Genomic DNA, 19129 nt, shown 5'->3' on the forward strand with positions numbered 1-19129 from the left:
TGCTGCAGGACTTGTGTCACATGCATGCTGCCATTGTGAGACACTCCTGGGTCTGCTTGCACTACCGCTGTCATGGCCTCCGAGCACTTCACTAGCCACCTAGACTCTGGAGCTGGACTTGGTGAGCAGGGCAGCCCAGGGGGACTCTATTGAAAAGATCCGATCTCAGAAATTCCTTGAACATATCTGCACGTTGAGGTCCTTTGGGAAGGGCTGCCTCTAGACGGTGGAGTCTGTCTCCCGTTGGGCGTGTTAGTGTCTATGTGAGTTCCCTTTTACCTGTGCTGTATCTTTCTTCACTGCACACTCCACTCCTGAACACTTTTTCTTTGCCTCTCCTCTGACTAGGCAGTGAATTTTCCAACAGCTTTCCAGTCTCCTGGTTCTCACTGTAACATTCCCAAGCAGCAAATAGTCCGCTCATTTAAGTTCAGCCTCCCAGAAAGTCTCAGGACGTGAACACAATGAAGCCAGGCTCATTGCCACTTTGTAACAAGGGAGGCCTAGGTTCCAACCTCCCAGTAGTGAACCCTCATTTCCAACTGAAGCTGTTACCAGCATGGCTTGCGCTCCACGTTTGTTTCTGCAGCGCTCACCAGAATCCCACTGTGTTTACAGCATTGTTGGCTTTGAGCCTGTCCCTCCAGACTCTTCAGCCGGTTCCAAGGCTCCGGTACATCTTCAGATGCAGTTTCAATCACAATTCCAAGTCCTCTGTACCAGGTTTCTAGGTTAGAGTTGTGTTAGTGTAGCAAATCCTGGCAGAAGCTGCTCATGAACACAGAAGGGTTTATTTTGATTCTTGGTTTTGGGGGTCACAGTCTGGGACTGTGGATCTTGAGGTTCGATTTCCTGGTGAGGCTGGAGGATGGCAGTGGTGGAGGGTGTACAGATTATACAGAGAGCCAAGATGCAGAGGTGAGGTCCAACTTGGCTTTACAAGTAGCCCTCTCCCAAGAACTACCCTCTGAGGGCATGCCCCCAGTGGTGCCACCACCTCGACTTGGCACATCTCCTGGATGCTGTGATTGAATTAAGCCTCCATGCACTTAACAGCATCAGTTTATGGCTTTGAGATTTGCCATCTGTGTGTGAATTTGGAAGCCATGTCTTGTTTAGGCCATAGTTATGTGGATTCATAAGCTTTAGAACTGTGCTAGTTTGGAAGACTAGAACTTAAATATTTTATCCACTGACTTTAGTACCAAGTAGAAGAAACATGCTGTTGCGACCTTTTTTTTTTTTTTCTTTTTTTTTAAGGAAGGTTGAACAGTTTTTGGTTTAGAGTGGTTGAGTTCATCTTAATAGTGGAGTGTCAGTTTGGCTCATGCAATGGTTTGTGGTTGAAAATGAGTTAGGAGTGAAGCCGGAGGGGCCAGCGTTGTGACATAACATGTTAAGCTGCTGCCTGCAACCCTAGAATCCCTTATGGGTGTCATTTCAAGACCTGGTCACTTTACTTCCAATCCAACTCCTTGCTGATGTGCCCGGGATAGCAGCAGAAGATGGTCAAAGTCCTTGGGCACCTTCAACCCACATGGGAGACCCAGATGAGGCTCCCGGTTCCTTGCTTCAACTTGGCACACTTCTGGCTGTTGAGGCTATTTGGGGAGTGAACGAGTGAATTGCCTCTGTCTCTCTGTCTCTCAATCTACCTTTTGAATAAATAAAATAGATTTTATTTAAAAATGAATTAAGAGAAACATATTTGAGGGACCAGTTTTCCTCAGATTTCAGATTTGAGGGTTTCCATCTGGGATGCTTTGAACTTGAGGTGCTCCAGATGTTTCTGTAAAGGGGTTTAAGAACTGTTTTGGATAAGCAGTCTAGACTAGATGTGTAGATTCAGAATTCTGGGAGAGGTGCTAGTTCAAGCCACAAGAATTAGTGGTGCCACCTGAGGAAGGAGAAAGTAAGCCTGTGCTAAAATTAGGCGTTGCCCCATTGTGGGCTTTCCAAAGGAAGTGCTGCTTTGTTGGCAGGAGAGGATCCCTTTATTAAAGTTAGATAAGTGCCCAGAGTGAGAATTAGGCAAAGCAGATCATTTTGCCGACGATGAATTGTTAGGAAACTCTTCTGTGTCAGTCAGCGGGTTGAAGCTGACGTCATTTTTTTTTTTTTTTTTTTGCCTTTATCCTCACAGGCGTAGCATGGTCCCGAGTGAGAGAGCTGCCTTGGAGAGAAAAACTTAGACACTTCTGAACAATGCTCAGCTTCACCTGGCGTATATAGTAACTTAGCGCCCACTCTGCCAGGGAGAAACAGTGACTGGGTTCACTTGAGTCAGTGCTCAGAACAGAGCCTGGCTTGAGCTTCGTCATTAAGCATAAGCTGTTATTGTTGTTTTGGTTATTACCGTGTACTGGATAGAGAAACGTGCTCAGAAGCCACGAAAATTAGATAATGTATATGCAATTTGGTTTCTGGCTGCATACAATTAGATTGTTAAAAGACTGGACTTGGGGTTGAGGGGCCATACGGATTTGTTTAGTTTGAGAGATCTGGCTTAGTTTCTTAGAGCCTGAGCTGGTTTTGAAGCCAAGCGTTGGATTTTTAGTTGGGCATGGTTTTCTTGGCCAGGAGGGTAAAGGAAAAAGCTGTGTGAAGCCGAGAAAGGCAACAGCAGCAGAAATGTTCCTAATCAGACAGCTAGTTCTTAGAAAGTTTTTTTTTTTTTTGATTCTGAAGTTTATTAGTGGTTGTGTAATGGAGAGGTTTTAAGATGATGAAATCATAACCAGATATTCTTTAAAGACTGAAATCTAATGATGCTTGGAGGAAACTGGAGAGGGTGCATATTGCAGTTAAAACAAAACAAAAAATATTTCTGTGAGAGGCAGAGAGAGAGACATGCAGAGATCTGTGAGCTTTCCCAGTTATCGAGTCCCCAGATGCCCACATGGCTGAGGCTGGGCCAGGCCACGGCTGAGAGCCGGGAATTCACTCTGGGTATTCCAGGTGGCTGCTGGGGACCCTGTTACTTGCACCGTCATTCCTGCCTCCCAGGGTCTGCATTAGCAGGAAGCTGGAACCAGGGAACTGAGCTGGAATGGCGTGTAGTGCCTGCAGATTCGCTTTATCATTCTTTGTTTTGTTTTGAAGATTTCCTTTCCTTCCTTGAGGTGATATAGGCATCTTTAATGAAGTACTCATTTCTCAAATTAAGCCATAGTTTAACTCGTTGTGCCACAATGCCTGTCCCAACTTTTTTTCTTTTCAGAATAATCTGTTTCATTTGTCAGTCACAGCATTTGTAAGTAAAAATACTGTGTGTGCCATTGTGGTACTAACTTGATAGCTTCTCTTTGCTCCCACTTGGGTCTTTGGAATTGCCTTTTACGTTAGTCTTTCCTTTTTAGAATTCACTAGTCATTGTCTGCTAGGTACTTGATACCCACATTTACTTGTAGATTTGTTGTATGTGTGACTTGGGACTAGAAATTTCACCAGAATATGACTAAAATGTAAGTTTTATTTATTGATTTTTTTTTTAAGTGGAACAGAAGAGTTGTACTTTAGGGAAGCAGTAGCTTCCAATTCAGCAAGTTATGTGAAAATCATGCATTGTTGCAGTTCTATTAAAGGAGAAAAACTTAGGAGAACTTAAAGCTGCAAGCTGGTATTTTATCTCAGTAAGTTTGGCAGTTTCCCCTCCAGTGTTGGAACGGTTTGTTTCGTTGACTATCAGATGAAGGACAACTTAGCTGCGGTGTATTGAGATGTTCATCTGGTTAGCGGCTCCTGGAGCTGAGCTGAGCCGGGATAACAGGTTCACCTCTCAGGTTGCTCGCTCACACTGAATGGCAGCTGGGAGGCTTGTTGTGTGGACGTTACTTAACTCATGCTCCTCCATGTGAGTGAGTTGGTCTAACTTACAGTGGTTGTGTGATGTGACTTCTCTGTACTCAGGTACTTTTGTTCTGGATGTACACGTCTGTTACAAGGTGAGATAAGGCCCTTGTTTCTTTACTGTCTCTCCTCTTCCTCTGGAATACCAGCGTTCAGTTGAGTCTATTTGCTTTCTTGTCTTTGCCCTCCTTGGTCTTCTGTGTGCCAGTTTCTGTCTTTTATTTGGAGTCTGTATTACTCGATGCATGTAAATTTAGATAAGCTAACTTTTTTTTTTTTTTTAAGATTTATTTATTATTGGAATGCCGGATATACAGAGAGGAGGAGAGACAGAGAGGAAGATCTTCCATCCAATGATTCACTACCCAAGTGAGCCACAACGGGCCGGTGCTGTGCCAATCCGAAGCCGGGAACCAGGAACCTCTTCCAGGTCTCCCACACGGGTGCAGTGGCCCAAAGCCCTGGGCCGTCCTCAACTGCTCTCCCAGGCCACAAGCAGGGAGCTGGATGGGAAGTGGAGCTGCTGGGATTAGAACCGGCAGCCCATATGGGATCCTGGGGCATTCAAGGCGAGGACGTTAGCCGCTAGGCCACGCCGCCGGGTCCCCAAGCTAACCTTTTTGAGAAGGTTAGCTATTCTTCTGTCATTATCTACAGTAATGTTGCTTACCTGAAAGTCCAGTTTTTTGACATTGATATAGCTGTGTCAGCTAAATTTTCATTATTCTGTAAATTTGTTTTTGTTTTTATTTTTTATTTTTTTACTTTTTCTAGTTTTCTATAGTTTATATAATGTGGCTAAATTTTTTTGGTTTTGATCTAATAGTTTGTGTCTTTCCTGGAGCTTGTCTTTAAGTATGACAAGTGTGGATTTGGTTTTATATCTTCCATTTTTTGGTTCACCCGTTTGTCTCTTATTATGCTCCCCTTTGTCTTTGATTGTTTTCAGTTGCCTACCTCACCTTTTCCTACCATTGTCAGTGACCATTTTCTTTCACTGATCATTTAGTGGATCCTGAATGCATCTTTAATAAATACTTGAATCATTTTGGGGGGACAGCGCAAAGACTTGATAGTAGCTTAATTCCATGTGCCCCTCCCTTTAGTTGTATGTTACCATTGTATGTTTTAGTTCTTTTTATATTTCAGACTTACTGGACATTATGATTTTGACAGTTTTCAGTTAAGTTTTTTGCATGCATACTTTCTCCATTTCTTTTTGCTTGCTTCTCTGTCTCTGAGCTCCCATTTCTATAATTTCCATCTGCCTGGACAGTATCCATTATTATTTAGGTTAGGTCTGCTGGATACATGTGCTTTCAGCTCTTCTCTGTCTGAAAGCATTTGGACTAAATGCTCAGCTTGGGGAGGGAGGAATACTGGATGGACCTTCCTCCCTCTCCCTCCCAGACTCCGTGTAAATATATCTTTGTGTGGTTTTGCTGAATTCCTTCTTGTTTGGTGAGAAATCATCTGTTCATCTTAACTTTCACACTTTGATGGCAAGCGTGCTTCCTCTCTTTAGGATTTGCCATTTGCTGTGGTCGTCAGGGATCTGATTGTGATGTGTCACTTGTGGTTCTCTTTGTCTTGATCCAGTTTGTTGAGGGCTTGCATCAGTGGCGTAGTCACTTCTACCAATTTTGGTAAGTTCCTAGCTGTTACTTTCAGTGTCTCTGTCTTGGAATTTAGTTTACTTAGGGTTCTTGTGTCTTCCTGTCTCATGAATCCAGGGAAACTCTAGTATTGTGGCTTCTCTGTCCAGTTTTGGCTAGTTGGTTGTGTTAAGGCAACTGCAACAGGCTGTTGTGACTATGCCTCACTGGAGGCAGCACTTTCATGTAGTGAATTCTTAGTCTCACGTATTGAATTTTTCGATTTTAGAATTTCCATTCTGTTTCCCTTTATAGTTTTCACCTATCTGGTGCATTTCTCCATCTTGTAGTTCTTTTTACATTTGTTTAATATGCAGAGAGAGAGCAAACACATGAGAGAAAGAGAGACATGGAGGGAAAAAGAACTTCCGTCTGCTGGCTTACTGTATGTGGGCCCCTGGAGCTTCAGCCTGGAGCCTGGAACTCTGTTTAGGTCTCCCATGTGGGTGACAGTGACAATCATTGGAGCCATCACCGGGCCTCCTAGAGTATGCATTGGCCAAAAATTGCAGTCAGAAGCTGGAGCCAAGAGCTAAATTCAGGTCCTCTGATGTGGAATGTGGGTGTCTTAACTCTTGGCTCATATACCCACTCCTTCATATTATATTTTTATTCCTTGAACTCACTGCATTGTGTGCGTTCCCATGGGCATTTGCTTTGTGTCTATTTATCTAGATATTTGTTTTTTGTTTACTGTGCTTGTTTATGGTTGAAGGTCCTGTTTGGTATATGAAAAATCAGTCTACCTGGAAGATGGTGTGCTTGCCCAAAGAGGACTTGCCATTGGTTCTGGCCAGTAGGCTTGTTAGAGGTACTGAGAGCCTAGATCAGTCTGGTACATTGAGGGATGGAGATGATTGAAGCTTGGGCTAAGTGTCTGTAAGCTGAACAGTAACTGTTTTCAGGGTTTCCTTTGCTTCTGGAATGTGGCACAGTGAGGTCCTGACCCACACAGCCTGTGGGGTTTACCCTTGCTTCTCTTTGGCCCTCAGGGCTGGCTTCTTGCTCACTCCAGTCTCTTCAGCTGTAGCCTTTAAAGTCTGTTGATCCATTTAGGAGTTCCAACCAGCAGATGAGTCTCTGGATTTTGGAGCCTGGGTTGCCGTCACAGGAGTGTGTGTGGTGTCTTTGAAGATAAGCTCTACAGTAGAGCTTGCTTGCCGCAGCATTGACTGCAAGCCTCAATGAATGCCACATTCCATCTGCCTTCTGTTGCTTGCCATGGAGCAGTTGCACTTAGCAGTCGCCTCTGTTATTTCTGGAAGGTGAATTTTCTTACTGTCCTTTCATCCTCCTCTGTGTTCTAGAGGGAAAAATAAATTCAAGCTTTGTCTTTGGTTTTCATTATGTTCATTTGGCTTCTTTTTGCTTCCATTGTATTTCTTTGTAAAACCTTTCAGTTTTGTGGCTGAAAGCAATGCTTTCTGATTTGGTTGTTCTGTTATGTATACAGTGTGCTGTAAGGTTCCAGGTGGGATTTCTGCAGTTGAGAATTCTAAAGATACTCTAAAATGTGCTCTGTAAATTTTTCAGAAAGCTTTGATTCATAGAACAATCACTCCCTTAGCTTCTGAAGGCATCTGTTTAGAGGTGATCATGATGGATCATGTGGTTTCTGTATGTGCGTGGCATGGCCGATTGGGACAAACTTCTTTGAAGCTTGTGCATGTTTCCGGTCCATTATTTCAGGTGCAGAGAAAAATTCAGGTTTAAAACAGGGTTCCATTGTGTGATCACTGGTGTGGTGGCTTGCAGGGAGTAGGGGCAGGGTATATTGGAAAGAGCTGTGACACAGATGGTACTGCAAAACTATGCGTCTTCAGTTCTGAGCTCCAGAAATGGGAACTCCAGGGCCGGGGCTTGGTTATGGACATGGTGGTACAGCCTCTGTTCCTGTCCCATCCCTGTCCCGGTCTCTGTCCCTGTGTGGCCCTGTCCACAGCTGGCTGCTCTCCCAGCCATTTCGTCAGAGCAGCCCAGGTCCACACATGCTCCTCACGTTTCTGTGATTGGTTTCCTAGGTTTTTTTTTTTTTTTTTTTTTTTTTATTGATTTGAGTTGGTATTTTTGGTTTGGTTGTTCCTGTGGATATTGGATGGGAATTACTGGTTAAATGTAAAAGCGCTCCGTTTTGCCATCTTGAACTAATAATCCAGTGTTTTCTTCACTTGGTTTAGTGTGGTATTTGACGTAATTTGAAGGTCTGGTTTTATTGTTTTTACTTTTATGTACATATAGGTTGTAATTATGCAGTTGCTGAGGGACTCTGCCAGGCTGATTAACTCTTGCCTGATAGGAGCCCTTTGATGGAGGGCGGTGTTCTCTCTCAGCAGACATTTCTCCGAATGCAGGCTGTTTTCAGAGCTGGGCCCAGTTCTGGAATTACAGATGTTGGCAGGCACCTTCGCCTTAGTTCTTGGAGTCAGAGATACCATTCTTGGAGGCTTTTCTTTGGCAGAACTAGAGTACCAATGTTCATTTTAAAATGTTGGTTTTTAGGGCTGGATTGCTGAATATAAGTAAACATAAAGATGTTGATAGTGGTTTTTATGTGAATAATGTGTTCCAGTTAAAATCTTACTGACAGTTTTGGTTGAGTTACTCACTTGTTCTAACTAGCCATTTCCAGCCTATCCTCACACTAGGTGATCATTATCAATTAATAAGGGTTTATGTAATGTGTACAGTTGAGTTTGCTCATGTGCTGTGCAAACAGGGAAAGGCAGATAGCAAGGTTTTTATGGCCTTCCTAGTTTAAATTTTTTTTCAATGAGAGATTCAGAGTTTAGTAAAAAGGTGATAGGTAGCATTTGAAAATAGCAGTTATATGTTCATTTTACAACTTTTTTTCCCTGAAGAAGAATTAGGAATCTACTTCTGCCCTAGATCTGGAGTTTTCTAATTGGAAATAATGCTTTGGCAGTGGCTTGACAGATGGGATATAAGAGGAGGAATTAAGAAAATCAAGCGTCTGGTGCCAACTTGGATTGGAAGAGAACGGCTACTCTTGTGATGTTGTCATGGAAGAACAGGTTGTGTCTTTTAAAGACACAAAATGCTCTGTAAGGAAAGTTGACTGTCTTAATTTTGCATTCAGAATAGGCAAAGCTGTTAGAATGAATCTTCCAGGGGCCAGTGTTGTGTCTCAGTGGGTTAAGCTGTCACTTGGAACTCCTGCATCCTCTGTTGGCCTTTCAGTTTGTTCTGTTTTGTCTTAAAACTTTATTTTTGGTGGAAAGGCAGATCAGATTTACAGAGAGAAGGAGAGACAGAGAGAAAGATCTTTCATCTGCTGGTTCACTCCCCAAGGGGCTGTGACAGCCAGAGCCTGTCTGAGCCTATCTGAAGCCAGGAGCTAGAAGCTGCTTCTGGGTCTTCCACCTGGGTGTAGAGTTCGAAGACTTTGGGCCATCCTCTACTGCTTTCCCAGGTGCATTATGAGGGAGTTGTACCTAAAGTGGAGCAGCTGAGACTTGAACCAGTACTCATGTGTTATGCAGGCATTGCTTGTGCAAGCTTAACTCACTGTACTGTAGCATTGGTTCAGTAAGTAATCTTTTTTTAAAAAAGTCTTCCAAATGCACATTTTGTCATAATGTAATTTATTTTTCTTCGTATGTTGCTCATTCTAGGTTAAATATGTATTTTGTCTATATGAGGTGTAACTTGACTAGGTACTCTGATGCCAGGTTCATGGTGCACAACTTCACAAATGTGTTCAGGTGTTATCACATCTGGAAGTGGCATCATGCTTTATGGGACATTGTGTACTATGTCATCGATTGCGTTAAACAAATAAAATGCATGTTTTATGTGTAATATTTTCATCCACTTGAAAGAGAAGGGGTGGATGGGGAAGAAAGATACCTTCCATCTGCTGCTGTATTGCCCACAACACCAAGGACTGGGCCGGGCCAAAAGCAGGCGCCCAGAACTCAATGTAGGTATCCTGCAGGTGTGGCAGGGGCTCAGCACTTACGCCATCCTCTGCTGCCTGCCACAATGTGGCAGGACAGCCGGGACTTGAGCCAGCCTTCCAGCCAGCACTCCAGAGTGGAATATGGTGTTGACCATTGTGGTGACGCTGCCCCAAAATACAATTTCACTTAGTTGAGTGTGGTTCAGTTCAGTAGTTCAAGAATATTTAATGAACATTTGTTGTATATCATAAAAATAGAAAATTTTAAGGGAAAAGTGCATCAGAAGAGCTAGAAGAAGACAAAAATTAAGTTTCCTGATTTTCTGATATGTAAGTGGTGCATCTAATATCTGTGTGTTTAGATCTTTAATAGAGCTGGGTTGCTGTAGCCTATGATTGTATTCCTAAATGAGCTTTTTTCCCCTTTTTTTCATATTTATTTGCTTGAAAGACAGAGTTATGGGGGCATGGAGGAGGAGACACACAGAGACTCACACACAGCATGGGGAGAAAGGAAAGAAGAGGGAGGAGACAGACAGGGAGGGTGCAACCTCCACTGGTTCACTCTCCAAATGACTGTCACGGCTGAAGCTGGGCCAGCCCGAAGCCATGAGCCAGAAGCCTCTTCCAGGTTTCTTACTCCGGTGCAGGGGTCCAAGCACTTGGGCTATCCTCTGCTATGTTTCCAGGCCATAAGCAGGAAGCTGGATCAGAAAAGGAGTAGCCCAGACTTAAATTGGGATATAATATTTGTAGTGCAAGTCCCTGTCTCAGTGAACTGCTTTGGTTCTGAGATTTTGGAATCTATGCCTTCAAAAAAAAATGCTTATTGTTATTTGTTTGAAAGAGCAATTGAGAAAAAGAGAAAAGATCTGTTTCCACTCACTGGGTTCACTTTCCAAATGCCAGGGATGGCTGGGGATGGCCCAGGGTGAAGCCAGGAGCTCCTCCATGGGGGGACAGGTACCCAACTACCTGAGCCGTCTTCTACTACCTCCCAGGGTGCACATGAACAGGAATTAGGTTGGCTATCCAGTAGCCAGGACTTGACCCACTCTGATAAGGGATGTGGGACACAGGTGTCGTGAAGTGACAGTTTAACCAGTTGTGCCATAACACCCAACCCGAAAGTCTGTTTTGAAGGGTTGTTTATTCATCAAGGTTGAGAAACTTATTTTGATTGCTGACTGGAAAGAATAGACTGTTGCTTTTGAATTTAAAAGCGATGGTCCTTCAGAAAACAAATGCCCCATCCAAGGGCAAATACCCTTTACATGTGAAGGGACCATTGCTTTAACATTGGAAATATTGAACGAGTCATCATTTCTCTGAAAGTTTTTGCTTGTTTTTCCCTTGGAAATGCTGCTATTATGTGATGACTTTTAATGTGTTCCAGCATTAGCATTTGGGCTGTATTTCCTTTATGTAAAATCTGGAAATGAAAAGTTATTTTTTAAAGCTTTAGTTTTTCTGTATATGCTGCTTTGCTTTTTTGGAATCAGTCATATAAGTGAGAAATTAAACTGAAAATGTTAAGAATATAAACAGTGTTTGATTCTCTAAATCAAAGAGTGAGTTGAGATAATTAATTCTTTTTCTTTTTTGAAGAATTATTTATTTTTATTGTGAAGGCAGATCTGCAGAGAGAGGAGGAGAGACAGACAGGAAAATCTTCCATCCGATGATTCACTCCACAAGTGGCCGCAACGGATGTAGCTGAGCCAATCTGAAGCCAGGAGCCAGGAGTTTCTTCTGGGTCTCCCATGTGGGTGCAGTGTCCTAAAGCATTGGGCCGTCCTCAACTGCCTTCTCAGGCTACAAGCAGGGAACTGGATGGGAAGCAGGGCTGCCGGGACTAGAACTGGCTCCCATATGGGATTCCTGTGCTTTCAAGGAGAGTACTTTAACCGCTACGCTATTGCGCCGGGCCCAAGTTAATTCTTTAAATGTTTTTTGGGGATATGCTGCGTGTTAAGCTCTGCATTTGGGGCCATGAGAATGATCGAACTTCAACCTTCAGGTGGTTGTTTGGCCTGGTGGTTAAGTTGCCTACATCCCATATTGATAGTACCTGGGTTTGATACTTGGCTCCATTCCTGGACCAGCATCTTGCTAATACACTGTAGGAAGCACAAGCAATGGGCTCCTGCCAACCCATGTAGGAGACCTGAGCTGCGTTGGCCTAGGGAGTGGTCAAGTGACTGGAATTTCCCTCTCTGTCTTCCTTTGCTTCTCAAGTAATGTAAAAAGGAAATTTTTAAGATAATGGGGGGGGGGGCACCTTTCAATTTTGTGTTAGTAATGCATGTACTCTCTGGAAAAGAGATGAGGAAGGATATCCACAAAGGAACTTCAGATAATTCATGGAAAAGAAAATTTTAAGTTTAGATTTTGTGCCCAGAATTTTTGAAATCTGTACATAAAGTGATCTTCAAAGAGTTCTTGAAGAAAAAAGTATCATGCAAAAACTGTTACATAGATTTCAGAATTGTTTTTTTTAAAAGATTCATTTTTATTATTTTTATTGGAAAGTCAGATATACAGAGAAGAAGAAAGAGAGGAAGATCTTCCATTCATTGATTCACTCCCCAAGTGGCTGCAATGGCTGGAGCTGCGCCGATCCAAAGCCAGCAGCCAGGAGCTTCTTCTGGGTCTCCTACGCAGATGCAGGGTCCCATGGCTTTTGGCTGTCCTCGACTACCTTCCCAGGCCACAAGAAGGGAGCTGGATGGGAAGCGGGGCTGTTGGGATTAGAACTGGTGCCCTTATGGTATCCTAGTGTGTGCCTAGGCTAAAGTCCTGAATTGTTGTATTTTTTGTTTTTGGTAAAGAAAATATACCTCTTTTAATTCCCTTTTCTCCTTGAAATTTTTGTAGTATTGACATACACATGATTTGTGCTTTTACTATGTTGAAAAAACCTGAAACTCCAATGAGATGTGATTTAATCACTGGCCTGTGGGAGCCCCTGTCTTAAAGTGCACGTGGTTGTGAGATGGGATGGCAGGACTTGTGAGGGTGACATCTTCTACACTTTGACCATGGCAGTGACCCAAGCATCTGGAGTGATAGTCTGGTTTAGGAGGGTGAAATGAAGGTTACAAGAGAATGGAAGTATTTAGGTGAGAGAAGAATTTGTTTAGAGCATGTCGTGTGGTGATCACAGAGAAGTACCTGTGAAAGATTTTGCCAGCAGTTAGCTGAGTAGTTTCCGGTGTCTTTTATTAAGAAAGACCTGGGTTTGGGTGGCTGGCAGCGCATGAGTTTAGTTTTGGATGTCACGAAGTTGATCCACTTTGAGTCACCCCAGGGACAGTTGGTTGCAGTCTGGGATGTGGTGTGGATGTATAATGCAGCCTGGTGAGCCATCTGCTTGTCGGATGTTTGAGTTGGAAAGGACTGGCTCTACACAGACAAGTAGAGAGTGGAAGAGGAAGAACACCAGGAGAACTGGGAATCAGAGGAGCTAGTGAGGCAGAGAGCGTTTGTGCTGGCAGCTCAGTGGGGTGAGAAGTGGAGAATGTCTTTTGTATTGAGCCAGTATTGCCCTTATTGACAGTTGTAGGTGGCGTTTGGAAGCAGACTGAGGGACAAGTGGGAAAGGAGAAAAATGAAGATGAGAACATTGCAAAGATTCATCTCAGTTGTCAGGTCTCAGTGGTGTGGTTGCAGACTCCTGAGTATGATCCATGGGTGTACTTGTCTGATAGCCCAGACCCTTGCCTGTCCTTGATTTACGTTCTGTTGGAGCAGAGAGAATTCCACACTTGCACCACGAGAGAAAGAGCAGAGGACAGGCAAATAATTGTTTTTAAAAATACACTTCTCATTTATTTATCCGAGCGAGAGAGAGAGAATCGAAAAAGTTTCCATTCTCTGATTCACTGTGTAAATTCCTGTAACAGACAGTGCTGCTCCAAGCCAAAACCAGGAGTCTGGAACTCCATCCAGATCTCCCGTGTACTTGAGCCCACTTCTCACTGCCAGCCTGTGGGTTAGTAGGAAGCTGGAGCTGGAAGCAGAGCCAGGACTGGAAGCAAGCCCTCTGATGTGGGATGTGGTTGTCCCAGATGGCAGCTTAACTGCCTGTCTGCCTCCTTCACAACCCCTGGTCTCTAGTGAATATCCTTCATCAGGCAGTCAGCTCTTGTGCCGTGTGTAGTAAGCCACATAGAGTTTTCAAGGGAATTTGGGAGTTAGCTAGTAGGATTATTGGTGCCAGTGCCAATATGAGAGTACGCTATAGTAGGAGATTTTGCAAACTCATACATTCCACGGGCATAATGTTGCGATCTGTGTTTCTTTCCCTCTCGCTGGCCACAGGTCAATGAGCACATTGGAGATTGTAGATTCCCAGTAAATATTTACCTAAACTAGCATCTTGACTGAAAATTACATCAGCAGTTCCTACTCTTGGCTGACTTGAATGTGGTAGACTAATGGCAGAATTGGGGAGGGAGGGAGGCCTCCTGCAACAGTGCTTAATTCACCATCTCGACTAATCTCTCCCTGCAGCCTACTAAGCTTTTCGTTAATTAAGTACCTGATTTACACAGCAGATTTTTACTCATTTGAGGACCCAATCCGTGCCTAAGCAGATGAAAATAATGAAAAGCTAGGCATAGTTAAGAGACCACAGAATTTTATCTCAGGGCAATTCATTTCCTCTTAAAAATGTATAAGATTATTTATTTTTAAAGATTTACTTATTTATTTTACTTGAAATTCAGGGCTACGGAGAAAGAAAGGAGAGACAGATCTTGCATCCTCTGGTTGCACTCTTCAGATGGCTGTAATGGTCAGAACTGGGCCAGGCTGAAGCCGGGAGCCAGTAGCCTCCTCTGGGTCTCCCATGTGGGTGTGGGCCATCCTCTGCTGTTGTCCCAGCAGGGAGCTGAATGGGAAGTGGAACAGCCAGGACTCGAAGCTGTGCCTGTATGGGATGCCTCCACCACAGGTGGAAGCTTACCCTCCTATGCTATGGTGCTGCTTCCGAGGTAATTCATTTTTAGAATCCGCCTCTATAAACTTACAGTTTCTAAGAGCAGGGCCTTCTATAACCAGTTCCCCCTAATTCAGGAGCTACTTACATGAAGCAAGCTTTGTTTTTCACTCGCTTTAATCTTATCTCTCTTTGGCCCTTTTGTGGCTGTAGAAGTCTGAGTTAGATAAAGGGAAGAAAAACAGAGAAATCAATGGTTAAACTGAGGTGCTCCTCTGCATGTTGGTTTCCTTTACCGATGCTTTGATTCCGTGGCTCCTGGGGAGCTGTCAGAAGGGACAGCATCAGTGTGACACAGCAGGTCTGCATGTGTGAGGCCACCCTCGTGCTCTGCAGGTGATGGCAACAGTGTGCAGTTCCAGGCAGGGAGACTGCTTTCCTGTGTTTGAGGACGCATGGACTCATGGCTGCTCTATGTCCACCTTGATAACTCCCTTTTCGTGTCCACCCCTTTCTCATCAGTCCTGCCCGGACACCGGCCTCCGCATCTCAGCCCACACTGCCCCTGATGGCCACGGGGGCTGCAGCCTGGATCAAAAGATGCAGAGGAGACGTTGGGATTTACAGTCGATAGACTGTTGTCCTCTTGGCAGTAGCAGTGACCTTTATCTTTGTATCCTTGGGACCTAATTGTGCCTGACACATAGTGTGTTCCCAGAAATATTTTGTTTTTAAAGGAAAGACTATTTGAAAATTACAGTCATAGGAGGAAGCATGTATCTTTTGTGCCTGTAGATGAGAAAAGTGAGGTTTAGATTGGGTGGCAGGTATTTGAGTTCCTGTGATATGGCCTTTATTGTGCTTTGAACCATACAGAGGGGTAAGCAAACAGAACAGACAATCCCAGCCTTCTAGGATTCCCAAAGTAAATAGAGTCAGGCAGCCATTTATCCCGCAGGAATACATGGGAGGAGGAGGGAAGGTGTGGTGGCAGACTTTGTTTTTGCTTTTTGTTGCCTGTTTGCTGAATTGCCCTTGAGTAGACAGCATGTTTCAAAACAGTGTATGATTAAATGCCAGGTGAATGGCACTGATTTTTATTTTTTTAATATGCCCACTTTGTAAGGAGAAAACACAGCAGGTCTGCCTTCAGGAAGAAGTGCATTTTGGTTGCTGCCCTGGCTGGGGACAGGGTGAGGTTGGGGGAACCCTGTGTGGGAGCTATTGACTGATGATGCTTGTCCATTGAAAAAGACCGAAGAAGGTGTTTCTCCATGTGGACTGGTGTCCGTGTGGGGCTGGTATCCTGGTGTCCCATGATACTGTCCATGTTCTATGCTTAGGGATCTCCTCGTGAGGAGGTTATGGGGTACTGACCTCTGGCAAGATAATGTTCTCCGTGCGCTTGTGTGAGTTAGAATTTGTGAGTTCTCGAGGTGTTGTGAAGTGCAAGCGAGCCATGGGATCCCCTCTGTCAGCCCCTTCCTTTCCCTGGTCCAGAGAGGCTGCTGTTAAACTGGCCTGGGTCCGGCACCATGCTATGTTGCAATCCCACCCCCACTCCCACTTCTTTTCCTTTTTGCAAACTCTAGCACATCGTTCACTAGGTATTTGCACTAGTTGGGGAAATAGTTGAGTGCACAAGGAGAGGGTGAGAGTGCTGAGTGGTTTCATGGGGTTGTATAGAGTGGGGCTGCAGTTGCCGTATGGTATAGAAGCAGCAGAGTTCCTGCTTGGAGTGTCTGGAGAATCTGCTTTCAGAAGGCTTGCAGTCTGAGTGGCAGTTAGAGGCCCTAAAGCAGTTCGATAACAAAACCGTTTATCATTGTCCGAATGAATACTCCTGGCTCTTTCCTCCACTGCCCGTAGCAGTGCAAGGCATGGGTTGCTTCTGACCAAGCATGGATTGGAGTCCCGACAGCAGGTGTGGAAGGGCCTGGGAGGGCTGTGCCAGCTGGAGGCCTGGGAGCTCACCACCCAGTGCCAAGCTTTCATTTTGTCTGGTTTCAGATTTCCAGCTGCCCTGACTGCAGCATGGTCCCCACCGTGTCCCCGCCACATCCCCACCATGTCCCCAGCACGTCCTCAGACCCTGTAGCAGCCTTTAAGAGAACCGATCAGTTCCTCAGGGGCAAAGCTTGCTCTTGGGTTTGTCTGGTCTCTGCTTCTGCCCCTCCTTTTCTCTACCTTTGCTGTCTCCCTCTAGCATTTCTGCTTGTCTCCTAGGGCTCAGAGGGATCATGTTTTCATTTATAAGGCAACTAGTTTCTTGTTCCATGTTCAGGCAGTGTCATAAGATGTGAGCCGCTCTCTGGGAAAGAGCCGAGTTACCAGGCAAAGTTCAGGAACATCTTCCCTGGTTATCACAAGGAAACTGTAGGTTAAAGTGAAGTCATACAATAAAAGGGATTTTTAAGCTTCAGTTTTAGGTTGTCACAAGCACATTTTAATTGGTTGTGTGTTTTTTTTTTAGACACAAACTCAAGTAGTAGTTGTGCCCCCCTTGGGTGTTGGCAGCATAAAGGGCTGTTTCAGAGAGGAACATGTAAACAGGTAGGTACAAGGGGACCTGTGTGAGCGCCACTCTGCTCGGAGCCCAGTGGCTTTCTCAGATTTAAGATGGAGCTCTTGGCAAATTGAAGTAGCATGGGAAAAGTCTAGTCTGTTTAAGCGTATGTAGTAAAGAATTCAAAATGCTGCTTCAGTGGGAATAGCCTCTTGGATTTATTCATTCATTCAGGGAGCATTTGTTGGACTGCTACCATGTGCAAGGCATTGTGCATAGCAGTAGGAGACTGGAGACATAGGGGTTATTCTCATAAAGGGCTTATCATATATAAAAATAGTCACGATGCTGGACAGTAAACAATGTGTGACATGTAGTGTTACAGAGGAGGTTGTTTCAAACGGAGAGGTTAATTCCAGGCCAGGTAGCTGGTGCAAGCTTTGGGGATGACAGGGTTTGAGATGGATCCCGAGGCTGAAAATACGGTCTCATCAGTGAGGGGAAGGTGTGGAGACTGAATGATGGAGAAATCATTGAGGGTGAGCATCTCTAAGTAAGCTTGCTGCAGTGGTGTTGTGGGCCACATGCAAAGAGCAGTTTTCTCTGAGGTTTTAGTGGTGATGTGAAGTGGCACAAGGTCGAGGCTGGACAAGAAGGTACCTAGGACCCAGTGTGGTAGCCTAGCGGCTAAAGTCTGCACCTTGCACACAGCAGGATCCCATATGGTTGCTGGTTCTAAACCCAGCAGCCCCACTTCCCATCCAGCTCCCTGCTTGTGGCCTGGGAAAGCAGTCGGGAACGGCCCAAAGCCTTGGGACCCTGCATCCGCGTGGGAGACCTGGAAGAGGCTCCTGACTCCTGGCTTCAGCTGTTGCAACCACTTGGGGAGTGAATCATCAGACGGAAGATCTTCCTCTCTGTTTTTCATCTGCCTTTCCAATAAAAACAAATGAATCTTTAAAAAAAAAAAAAGGTGCCTAATCTGACCCTGGAGGAGGAGGTTGAGGCTGGGGGTTTTGTATCAAATTGATATTTCATGGACCATTGTTCTAGTGTTGAAGGAGTTAATATTCATAACATGGAAAAAATGTATTCTGTGCTCAAATAAATGAGACTCTTATGGGAGAAGGGGGGTGGGAATGACACGGAGATTTTACAGTGATTTCTATGACACATTGTATCGAGTTGTGTTAGATTAACCACAGTGATGTTTTGAGTGTTCTTTAGATGTTATCAGTTGAAACTTGTGGTTTTTCAAGGGGCTGTCTTGGCTGGCGACTGAAGAATGTGGAGTAGTTGATTGGTCACAGAAGACTCTGTGCAGTTCATGGGAGTACTTCTGGCCTTCTGAGATGCCCAGTGCAGTGCAAAGGGCTCTCAGAGGCTGAAGGGCCACTGGTGTGGGGTGTGACGGCCACGGGACAGCTGTGATGATGTGAGGATCCAGTGGCTGTTTTCTTTCTGTCCTGATGTGCTTCCTCTTGGCCTGCTCAGTGGCTGTGCCGGAACCTTCAGCCAATTGGTTAGTCTCTCTGTGCTGTAGTGTTCCGGCTGGAGAAGCACCTTGTGCCAGCTTTCCACCCTAAGTCTCTTTTTCTGTGACTGTAAACCTCCCAAGGAGCAAGTTGAGGCTGCCGCATCACAGCGTGGAAAACAGCGTGGGTCTGCCTTCCCGCAGGCACGCCCCACTCTACAGCACAGAAACTTCCGTCCCCTGTGCAGCAGGCAGACCTGCTTCTCTCCAAAGAGAAAGAAAGCTCCCTCCTTTGTGTTCAGGGGTGTCTGTGGCAGAGCACGCCCCAACAAGCCTTGTTTTGGAAACTCAGTTACTGATTGTTTACTGCCCTTAGTCCTAAGCTGAGATTTTACTGGAAAATGTTAACGTGTATTGTGGGTATAGTTGGCCCGAAACTGTGACCTGAGGAGTACAAACTGCATACTTTTAAAACCTTGGAGTTAAAATATACAAGGTATTTTCTATAAATCTTTTTGCTGAAAAGAGTACCCTTTTTTCTTATTAGCAGGTAAATCACACAGTCTTTACTCTTGAGTTTTAACTGTACTAATGCATTGGTAGTTAGATGAATGCCTTTGTTCTTTTTGAATTTTATTAGAGTTGGGAAATACTTTAAATAAACCTGCCCCTTTGTTTTCTGTATTTGTTCTGAGTGCCACGTGTGTATTTTCGGCTCATGTCTTCCCTCAGCTAGTGGTGGAGGGGAGCTTTCCTGTGATCCTCTGCTGGGCCTGAGTTGTTT

At 44.6% G+C, this 19129-nt stretch overlaps 1 protein-coding gene across 7 annotated transcripts in view; it reads left to right on the top strand.

The window, feature by feature from the left end:
- Positions 1–19129, top strand: part of NEO1 (neogenin 1) — a 192217-nt gene that overhangs the window by 15669 nt on the left and 157419 nt on the right. The gene's annotated exons all lie outside the window — the stretch shown is intronic.

This window comes from Ochotona princeps, chromosome 6, assembly GCF_030435755.1.
Source record: "Ochotona princeps isolate mOchPri1 chromosome 6, mOchPri1.hap1, whole genome shotgun sequence".
Taxonomy (NCBI): Eukaryota; Metazoa; Chordata; class Mammalia; order Lagomorpha; family Ochotonidae; genus Ochotona; species Ochotona princeps.